Source organism: Micropterus dolomieu, linkage group LG18 (assembly GCF_021292245.1).
Source record: "Micropterus dolomieu isolate WLL.071019.BEF.003 ecotype Adirondacks linkage group LG18, ASM2129224v1, whole genome shotgun sequence".
Lineage (NCBI taxonomy): Eukaryota > Metazoa > Chordata > Actinopteri > Centrarchiformes > Centrarchidae > Micropterus > Micropterus dolomieu.
The window spans coordinates 38498654-38509174 of NC_060167.1; the positions used below are offsets into that span (position 1 = coordinate 38498654).

Below are 10521 nucleotides of genomic sequence, written 5' to 3' on the forward strand. Positions count from 1 at the left end.
GGGGTTTTTATGGTCTTTCTTCTCTGCATTCCTGGCTTATCGCACCGGTTATCAGAGAATGAAATGGTGGTTTATGGCTCAGCCGTTCTGTGGAGAGAAAAGAGTCAGGTTGAGGCTGGAGGCAGAAGGGGTCAGATCAGCCCCTTTTCCTGTCCTGTGGACTGTCTTTAGTGACACCTTTACAGCTAGAAAGGTTCACTAAGGCTCTTTGAATACACAATCCTTAAGCGATTCATTGTCTGATTGAGTCTCTTTCGGTCCTTACCAACACCAGGCGATGTCTCTGGGTTTTACATGTGAAAAAGTTCAACTCTCGGGGAGGGAAACTTCCCTCCCCCTTTTGACACCATCTGACCTTCTTTGAAGTGCGTCTGGTTGAGTTCAAAACATGTATGAAAGATGTGGAAGTTTTGTTGAAAAACCGACGCTAAACTGAATTGCTGTATTGAAACAAGTTGAATGGTACAAAAGTAGCAACAGAGCTGGAATAATGTTATTCAAGGCAGAGTTGTTTAAGTACAAATGCAATAACAAACTGGAAGCTACTGTATATTGTTACACTGTCAAACCTGCTGAAAGGTAAATCATTAAAGGTTTGAAAGAATTTAATTTATAGCTGAAAGATTTGAAAATTTAACTTAATGTAAGAAAGTCTTTGAAGATATGACTTAAAAAACTTTTCCAAGGATTATGAAGAGGTGGAAAAGGTTGGAATGGTCTAATAAGTATGAATGGGGTGTAAAAGTTTAATTCTGCATTTTTGTATTAAAACTTTTGAGAATTTTAAGGTTCAAGAAGGCTCAAGAAGCTGGGTGTCACATCCTGCAGTGAAAGGTCCTGTGTGTTGGGCTTTTATTTTGAAATATTAGGTCTATCCCTGCTTTGGTGTTGACATCTTGTCACCATAGGGGGATTTTATCTTGGAAAATCAGCCTCATCCTGAATTCACTGTTAAGATGCATTAACTGTCTGGGACTTTAATTTGGTAGAAATTAGAAATTGAGAGCTATTGAGAAGCCTTTCTCAACCTAAGATTACTATAACAGGGCTTTTATTTCGTAATTTGTGTGTGTGTGTGTGTGTGTGTGTGTGTGTGTGTGTGTGTGTGTGTGTCAGTAGTAGTACCAGGTAGTAGTAATGAGTGCTGTAGTAGTGGCTGTAGAAGCAGAAGCAGTACTCTGGATGCAGAACAGTGAGTTTCATTCAAGAAATAGCTTAAGGTCTGTCCACCAATCAGAACACAGGACAGTGTGTGTGTGTGTGTGTGTGTGTGTGTGTGTGTGTGTGTGTGTGTGTGTGTGTGTGTGTGTGTGTGAGTGAGTGAGTGTGTGAGTATGTGTGTGTATGTGTATCTGACTTTGATCTTTCTCTGCTTATTAACATCACCTGGGTAACCAGCTATCCTATACAGACAGATAGGAAAATCTCTAAATCCTTGCCTCAAACAAACCTCCCTAGAGACTAAACTATAGGTCGTATCGGCGAATGACTTGACCGGCAGCGGCAGAAGGCATTTGTGAACAATTTGATATATTTTTTTGTGTGGATAAAGTTGAAAAAAGGGACCACTTTTTAAGGTTCAAGAAGGTCAAGAAGGCCCAAGAAGCTGGGTGTCACATCCTGCAGTGAAAGGTTCTGTGTCTGGGCTTTTATTTTGAAACATTAGGTCGGATAGGACATAACACAAACAATAGGACATCTTGTCACCATTGAGAGATTTTATTTTGAAAAATCAGCCTCATCCTGAATTCCCTGTTAAGATGCATTAACTGTCTGTGGTTTTAATTTGGAAGAATTTGGGTCCGGAGAACTATTGAGAAGCCTTTCTCAACCTGAAGATTAACACAATAGGGCTTTTATTTTATAATGTGTGTGTGTGTGTGTGCGCGTGTGTGCGTCTGTAGTATGTGTGGAAGTGTGTGTTTCTGTGTGGTTGTTTGTGTTGTTTGTATGTGTACGTTTGTGTTTGTGTGTGCGCTTGTGTCTGTGTGTGTGTTTGAGTCTCTGTGTGTGTTTGTGTGTCTGTCAATCAAACAGACCTGATTACATCATCTCAATCAGCTGAGTGCCTACATCCTAAAGAAGTATTATTAGTGGTAGGAGTAGTAGTAGTAGTAGTACCAAGTAGTAGTAGTAGTAGTAGTAGTAGTAGTAGAAGTACAGTAGTGGTGGTGGTAGTAGTACAAGAAGGATTATTAGTGGTAGAAGTATAAGCAGCCGTTGTAACAACTACTGCATTACTAACAGTACTAATAGTAGTAGTGGTGGTAGTAGTAGTAGTAGTACCAGGTGGTAGTAGTACCAAGTAGTAGTATTAGTAGTAGTACTAGTGAGTGCAGTAGTGGTGGTGGTAGTAGTACAAGAAGTATTATTAGTGGTTGGAGTATTAGCAGCTGTTTTAGTAACTACTGCATTACTAACAGTAGTAGTGGTAGTAGTAGTACCAGGTATTAGTAGTAGTAGTAGTAGTAGTAGTAGTAGTTAGTGCAGTAGTGGTGGTGGTAGTAGTAGTACAAGAAGTATTAATAAGGGTAGGAGTATTAGCAGCTGTGTTAGTAACTACTGCATTACTAATAGTAGTAGTAGTGGTAGTAGTAGTAGTAGTTAGTGCAGTAGTGGTGGTGGTAGTAGTAGTACAAGAAGTATTAATAAGGGTAGGAGTATTAGCAGCTGTGTTAGTAACTACTGCATTACTAATAGTAGTAGTAGTGGTAGTAGTAGTAGTAGTTAGTGCAGTAGTGGTGGTGGTAGTAGTAGTACAAGAAGTATTAATAAGGGTAGGAGTATTAGCAGCTGTGTTAGTAACTACTGCATTACTAATAGTAGTAGTAGTGGTAGTAGTAGTAGTAGTTAGTGCAGTAGTGGTGGTGGTAGTAGTAGTACAAGAAGTATTAATAAGGGTAGGAGTATTAGCAGCTGTGTTAGTAACTACTGCATTACTAATAGTAGTAGTAGTGGTAGTAGTAGTAGTAGTTAGTGCAGTAGTGGTGGTGGTAGTAGTAGTACAAGAAGTATTAATAAGGGTAGGAGTATTAGCAGCTGTGTTAGTAACTACTGCATTACTAATAGTAGTAGTAGTGGTAGTAGTAGTAGTAGTTAGTGCAGTAGTGGTGGTGGTAGTAGTAGTACAAGAAGTATTAATAAGGGTAGGAGTATTAGCAGCTGTGTTAGTAACTACTGCATTACTAATAGTAGTAGTAGTGGTAGTAGTAGTAGTAGTTAGTGCAGTAGTGGTGGTGGTAGTAGTAGTACAAGAAGTATTAATAAGGGTAGGAGTATTAGCAGCTGTGTTAGTAACTACTGCATTACTAATAGTAGTAGTAGTGGTAGTAGTAGTAGTGGTAGTAGTACTAGTGAGTGCAGTAGTGGTGGTGGTAGTAGTAGTAGTGGTAGTAGTAGTAGTACTAGTGAGTGCAGTAGTGGTGGTGGTAGTAGAACAAGAAGTATTATTAGTGGTAGGAGTAGTATCAGCTGTTGTAGTAACTACTGCATTACTAACAGTAGTAGTAGTAGTAGTAGTACTCTGGATGCAGTATAGTGACTTTCATTCAAGAAATAGGTAAAAGTCTTTCCACCAATCGGAACACAGGACCAAGTGTATGTGTGTGAGAGAGAGAATGTGTGTGCGTGTGTGTCTGCCTTTGATCTTCTCTGCTTATCACCAGCTATCCTATACAGGAAATTCTCTAAATCTTTTCCTCAAACAAACCCTCCCTATAGACAAAACTATAGGTTGTATCCGCGAAATGACCTGACCGTCAGCAGCAGAAGGCATTTGCGAACGATTTGATATATGTTTTGTGTGGATAAAGTTGAAAAAAGGGACCACTTTGGCGAGTTGAAAAACTGGTATCTTCTGCTCTGGTCAAGAAATGTTGAGGAGAATTTATATTGGCTCCCAATGGAGGATTTTCTGTCACTCTTGTCCTGAGGGATTTACTAAACACATGTGAGGAATCACAACAAAAATACCTACATTTCTAGTATAAAATGATGCCTGAAGAGTTAAAATTGTGCTCAGGGCAGCGAGTTAAAGATAATTTATTAAGATGAGATTTTAAGCGGGCCACTCTCACGATTATGTCACGTGGTCTGACTCCCAACATTCCGTGCCATCCACTTCCATTATAAACTCAGAAACAGCTTGAAATCTTTGTAAAACTAAAACAGGGACGGTGAAAAAACTGTCGATATCAAAAAGTTGAATACAACATTAATAGCTTAAAGATTTGTGAACCATTGACAGTTGAAATGATGAATGTAGCACAAAGTATGCAGAAGTAGTGTACTAGTAGTGTAGTAGTACTGAACCCTCAACCCCTTCCCTCAGTCCAGGTGGAGCCACTTCTAGTGACACAGTGACTGTTACAGTAACTTCAGTGTTACTTATCCAAATCTGACAATGCCTGTTTGACAAGTTTATCGTTAATATTGCACAACTTCAGCTAACTGACGAGGTGGGTCACTAACGTTACTTTACTAATTACCTTGTAACACAAGTCTTTTGTTCCAAAGTGTCATCACCCTAAATTCAAACACTTCTCTAATACGTTTTGACTTGTGTACATGATTCTTTATAAACTGCAGTTAGCAGACTCCCGTTATTTTAGCATTGTTACCAAAGCTTGAAGCTGGCTAATTAGCTACTTAGGTAATGTTAGCAAAGCTAACGAGCTAACGTTATGTATCCATACCTGCTAATTATTGTAACGCATACTTAAAATTCTACTATTTCACTCACCAACTGGAGCACAGGCTTGTGAGGGTTCTCTTCCTCTCCAATAAACTACACAGCCTGCCATTATTCGTCCGGTATCTGCATGAAGAAATGTCCAAAAGGCTCAAACAGGCAGAGTTATGAGTTCCGTGACAGACTGTATTAGCTGAGCTAACAGGCATGAGTCAGTAGGCTAGCAGTGACAGTGACAGCAGCCACCTGTCAATCAAAGCATCCACGCCCCTAATTATGCAAAATTTTAAGGCTTAATAAAATTTATACGGGTGAGTTGTCATGTTGTCATGAAGGGCAAAATTAGCGATATACACTAAAACCATTTTTTGAACCAGGCTGTAAACATGTTTTACTCTGCTGTAAAGTTGGGCATTTTAACGTGGGGGTCTCCCTTTTGGAGCCAGGCTCAAGTGGCCACTCGATGAATTGCATTCTGGTTCGGCTTCACCCAGGAAACCAGAAGGTTGCCACTTGGTTTGAATAAGCAAGTCACCATTGCACTGAACAAGACCAGGTCAAGCCTGGTTAAAACTTAGGTCACAGTGTACTATTAACTACCAACATGCCATGTGTGCAGTCAGTCAGAAGGCTAAAATAGTTACAACATTTTAAATTAAAATTTTTCGCCATATTTACCGTCTCTGTTGCACTTGTCACACAAACCAAAGTAAACTCCTTTGATCGGCGCCGTTGAGCCAATCAGATTACAGCAAAAATGAGGATCAGTCCAAGTTGTGAGAGGCCGCTCGTATCAGCCCTCAAAATTGAATGTTTTAGTTTGGCCCACTCTCATAGACACAAGGACAGCAGCTGACCGGCTGGTCGGCCAGCCCAGTCGCCGATCATAAAGTAGCCCACTCTGATTAATCCTGTGTATTGTAGGATTGAGTGCTCTTCCACACGTACCACTTAAAATGTCTCAAGCTGGCACGCATGCCATAGGTTGCCGACCCCTGTCCTACAGTAACTGTCTCAGTGATCTGGTTTTGCTCCTGCTTGTCCTCAGCTGCCTGCAGTCTTGTGTAGCACTGTAGATATTGCAGATTGCTTGGACCAGAGTCTGGGTTTGGAGTAGTAGTTTATAACTAGACCTCAGTAATAACAGACCACAGACCAAGAAGTAAGTTTGAACTGCCGGCTTATTTATATATAAGAATTAGTGGTAGACATATACAGTTTGGCACCACGTTACACACAACATATACATACAGAAAAAAACAAAACATGTACTCTATTTCTTAGAAATATTTCACCTACATTCTAACAAAGCCCAAATGTGTTAATCATATCATTTTTTTTTTTTTTACCTCTTTGGTTTGGGTTAAACCTGGTTGAGTTCAAAATAATTTCTACCTAGGATCCTTTAAGTTGTTATTTAGTTCTGTTATGGGTGTGGTGTGGGGACAGAGTGGACCCAAATGCAACGCTCAGGTTTGACAGGTTTTATTAGAGGAAAGAAGGGGTTGTGGGACTGGAGTTGCCGGGGAAACACAGGCACGGGGAATTGAGGAGACAGAGAACAGAGAGCCGGGGGACATTGGGGCCGAGGAAGAGAGGAGGCACAGGAGAACTGGGAGGACGCCGCAGGGGTAGCCCGAGGGGGAAAGAGCAGGTGAGCGAGCCCAGCTGACTGACTGAAGACAAGGGTGAGTGAACCTGGGGAGAGACAGACAGACAAACAGGGTCAGACAGACAGAGACAAAGCACAAGGAAATAGAAAGGATGCAAAATACGTGCGAGCTTGAATGTTGAAGTGGCACCGGGTAAGGAGCAACGACGATCAAGCAGAGGTATTGTGGAGAACCGGGGTTGAAGTACTGGCAGAAGTGAAGTTGATTGCTGGCAGGTGTGGCAGGCAGAGGAGGAGGTTGATGAGATGCAGGTGCGGGTCGTTGGCTGGGCTCAGAAGCGGAGGGAGAGAGAGAGAGAGAGCGCACACAAAGGGGAGGAGACACAGGGAGGCAGGCAGAGAACAGAGAAAACCAGGGAAAAAACAGACTCACAGACAAAAAACCACAACAAGTTCCTAATTTTCTCATTGAGTTAACTCAGCTTTAAGTTCTCATTTTATCTTAGTAAGGCCTGTTTTAAGAGTTTTCGTTACATCTTCTCTTTAGTTCAGTTAGCCAATAAGTTTTAGGGTTTAGTTTTTTTAGTTTACAGCAACAAAAAACCTTTGCATCACCAATTTGGCAACATAATGGAAATTACAATACCAAAAAATACAAATGTGGAACACTACTTCACAGATCAGCATATAATCAACAACTCAATCTCACAACTCTAAATTAGTCCTTTTCTTAAGTCCTTTAAAAGTCCAGATTAGCTTCACTGCAGCAAAATAATAAAGTTTCAGTCCTTCCACGATTCAGGTGAACAAATCAGTGTCCTTATCCCGCGAGTATACAATCCCCTCTAAACACATTGGAACGGTAATGCCAATTCCTTTGTTTTTGTTGTTCACTGAAGACATTTGGGTTTAAGATCAAAAGATGAGTATGAGACAAGAGTTCAGAATTGCAGCTCTCATTTCGTGGTATTCACATCTAGATGTGTTAAACAACTCAGGACATACCACCCTTTGTTTGAGCCCATTTTTCAAGTGAGCAAAACTATTGGAACATGTGACTGACAGATGTTTCTTGTTGCCCAGGTGTTGCCTTTTAGGTTGATTGTCCAAACATTAAATAGCTCTGTATGACTAGTCTAAGTTTTCATCCTTGGTTCAAACCTATAGACTGCATTTCCTGTTAAAGAGGATAAACCAACATGAAGACCAGAGAGCTGTCTATGGGAGAAAAGCAAGCCACTGTCAAGCTGAGAAAAGAAGGAAAATCAACCAGAGCCATTGGACAAACATTGGGCATAGCAAGCACAACAATATGGAACGTCCTGAAAAGGAAAGAAACTACTGGTGTACTGAGCAACAGCCGTCCAACAGGTCGGCCAAGGAAAACAACAATAGTTGATGACAGAAACATCGTGAGAGCTGTGAAGAAAATCCTCAAAACATCAGTAAGTGACGTCACCAACGACCTCCACAGTGCAGGGGTGAAGGTATCACAATCCACTGTTGGAAGAAAACTCAGAGAGCAGAAATATAGAGGCCACGCCACAAGATGCAAACCACTCATCAGCAGGAAGAATAGGACTGGCCAGATTGAAATTTGCAAAGAAGTACAGAGATGAGCCGCAAAAGTTCTGGAACACAATCTTATGGACTGATGAGAGCAAAGGGATAGAAAGGCCAAAGTGTGGAGAAAGAAAGGAACTGCTTATGATCATAAGAATACAAGCTCATCTGTGAAGCATGGTGGAGGTAATGTCATGGCCTGGGTGTGCATGGCTGCTTCTGGAACAGGCTCATTAATATTTATTGATGATGGTAGCAGCAGAATGAATTCAGAAGTGTACAGAAACATTTTGTCTGCCAATTTACGGAGAAATGCTTTAAAACTAATGGGGAGGAAGTTTATCATGCAGCAGGACAATGCAATACACATTTCAGTCTTTTATATCTTCAACAAAATTAACTGAGTTAAAGTTAAATGTTAAATTAAATCTGAACCGCACCCTAAAATGGCAGCGGCGTTCGTCTCCATTCACTAACCAGGCTAAACTTGACCATGCCTGTTGCACGTAGCTTTTCATTCTTTTACACAAATAAAAACAAAAATTCACAACATAATTAAATTTTTCTTAGTTTAGCTACTGACACTTTAGGCTTAATGTTACATTCAGCTAGAAAGAAAACTAGTAAATGCATGCCAATTTACAAGTTGTAAATAGTAGTTTTCACTTACCAAATCCTTGTTCAAAGCAACAAAAACTGAATCCAACAATGTGGACAAAAAGCAAACACAAAATCCCCCAAAAATGGAAAAGAAATGAGGTTTTACAGTCTTCAAAACTAGTTTTTTTTTCTCCTTTATCTCAGTTTCTCCTCACTCGTTTTCAGACTTCTCTGTTGTTTACTTCTCATGGTCTACTGCTCTTGCTCTGTTTTTCCTCTCTCTCCAGCAAGCTGCGCTAGAGTCACTCTGATTGGCTGTTACCGCTGCACTTATTAAAGGAGCAGCACACAGAATAAACTAACAAAAATTACTTACTGATTTAATGCCTAATTTTATTTGCTTGTTTACATCACATTTTTATTTGTTTTCCCTTTTATTGATTTTAAGGTAATATTAACCTGGGTTATACTTGGATACTTCCTGGTGCACGATTCCAGCAGTAAAGTCAGGACAGTCCCAGAAGATGAAAACATGGATTAACTGATGCAGTTTTTCTTGGTTGCTGATTTGATACATGGTTTCCCCCTTCTGTCTTCCTCTCTCTGTAACCATGTAACTAAATAATCCAGGTTAAGCTTGTGTCCATTTTACAAACATGGCCTTAAAGCTTCCGTGCTTTCTCCTCTTTCTTTCTTATTTTGACATTAATTCCTTCTGTGCTGGGGGCTTCTCTCTTTATTCTGAACACGTCGATTTTGTTCCAGCCTCCCCTCCGCCTCTGCGTGGCCCAGCTGTGTTTTGGAAAAGGTTTAGAGAGAGGGAGCAATGGAGGGAGGAATGTGTGACAGTGCAATTTACCACTGCAATTGCTATGCCAGTAAGGACAGAGGGCCAAAAAATGGGCACAAAGGAAGGAGAAAGAGCACAGGACTTTTGTTGTCTGGGTTGTGTTTAACAGGGCTGTCTCTGATTCCTCTGAGGCCAGTGTGTCTGTTCAGACAAACATACATTCAAGATTTAGGAATTATCTGATATTTCTTCAGTTTGATGAGACTAAATACTGATATAAATGATGAATAGGAAATTTTAACACTTTATATCCAGATTAGGCATTTTTTCATGGATTACATCGTCTCTGCTGCCTACCCTCTTTTGGAAAATCCAACAAATACACATGGTCAATGGGACAATGACGTCCCAACAGAAAGACCAGCCGGTCAGACTTTTTTCCCTTCGTCAAGTATAATAACCTTCCGAACCTTGACAAATAGAATCACAGAGCACTCTTCAACCTTAAACATGGTGAAGTGAAAGAGGAGTGATGTTGTTGGTGCCGCGAGGTGGAACAAAGGAGAGGTCTTTTCTGAACACAAGACAACATGTGTCACTCCCTTACTGTATCATTGTTAACATAACTATATACAGTATGTATGCACGTATACCAAAAAATTTCAATTAATACCCTGGGCTTTTATTTGGCTTTAATCACTGAACTCACCCTGCCTATATTTGGGACAGGTGTCTCTTTGGGATAGGCCTTTAATTCCTTTCGCACAAAACTCTTGCTCAGCAAAGACAGAAACAGGCTGCTATCAAACTGTTTATTTAAACTAGTATATGACTTGTATAAAAATTATGCTTTTTTCATCTCTCTTGTTTACCATACCAATAAATCTGAATTGTTTCCACAAAACAACCTGAATGATAAAATTATGGAGTCTAACCGATATACGATGTGTAGCAAGTTTAAACATTTATATTTGATCAGCTTAAAACTAGGTGAAGCAGGTGAACCAGTGGGCGAGGTTTTATACATCTAAAGAACGTCTCGGGTTACGTATGTAACCCTGGTTCCCCGAGAAGGGGAACGAGACACTGCGTCGGTTACGACACTATGGGAACGCCTCTAGGCGTAGCAGGTCTGAACGTGAATGAAATCACTCCAATCCTATTGGCTTGTTGCTAGAACGGTAAGGTGTGACGGAATAACCGGAGGAGTATAAAGCACACCTGTACACACTCATCATTAGCTTAAACTATGAAGCAGGCGCTTCA

At 40.5% G+C, this 10521-nt stretch overlaps 1 protein-coding gene and 1 long non-coding RNA gene across 2 annotated transcripts in view; one reads left to right on the forward strand and one right to left on the reverse strand.

Annotated features, from left to right (window-relative positions):
- plekha6 (pleckstrin homology domain containing, family A member 6) overlaps nt 1–10521 on the forward strand; it is a 117729-nt gene that overhangs the window by 33038 nt on the left and 74170 nt on the right. The gene's annotated exons all lie outside the window — the stretch shown is intronic.
- LOC123956920 lies at nt 6160–6547 on the reverse strand. The gene is made up of 2 exons (XR_006821673.1): nt 6493–6547; nt 6160–6388 (listed from the first exon to the last, which is right to left on the reverse strand). It is a non-coding gene; the product is annotated as an uncharacterized LOC123956920 (long non-coding RNA).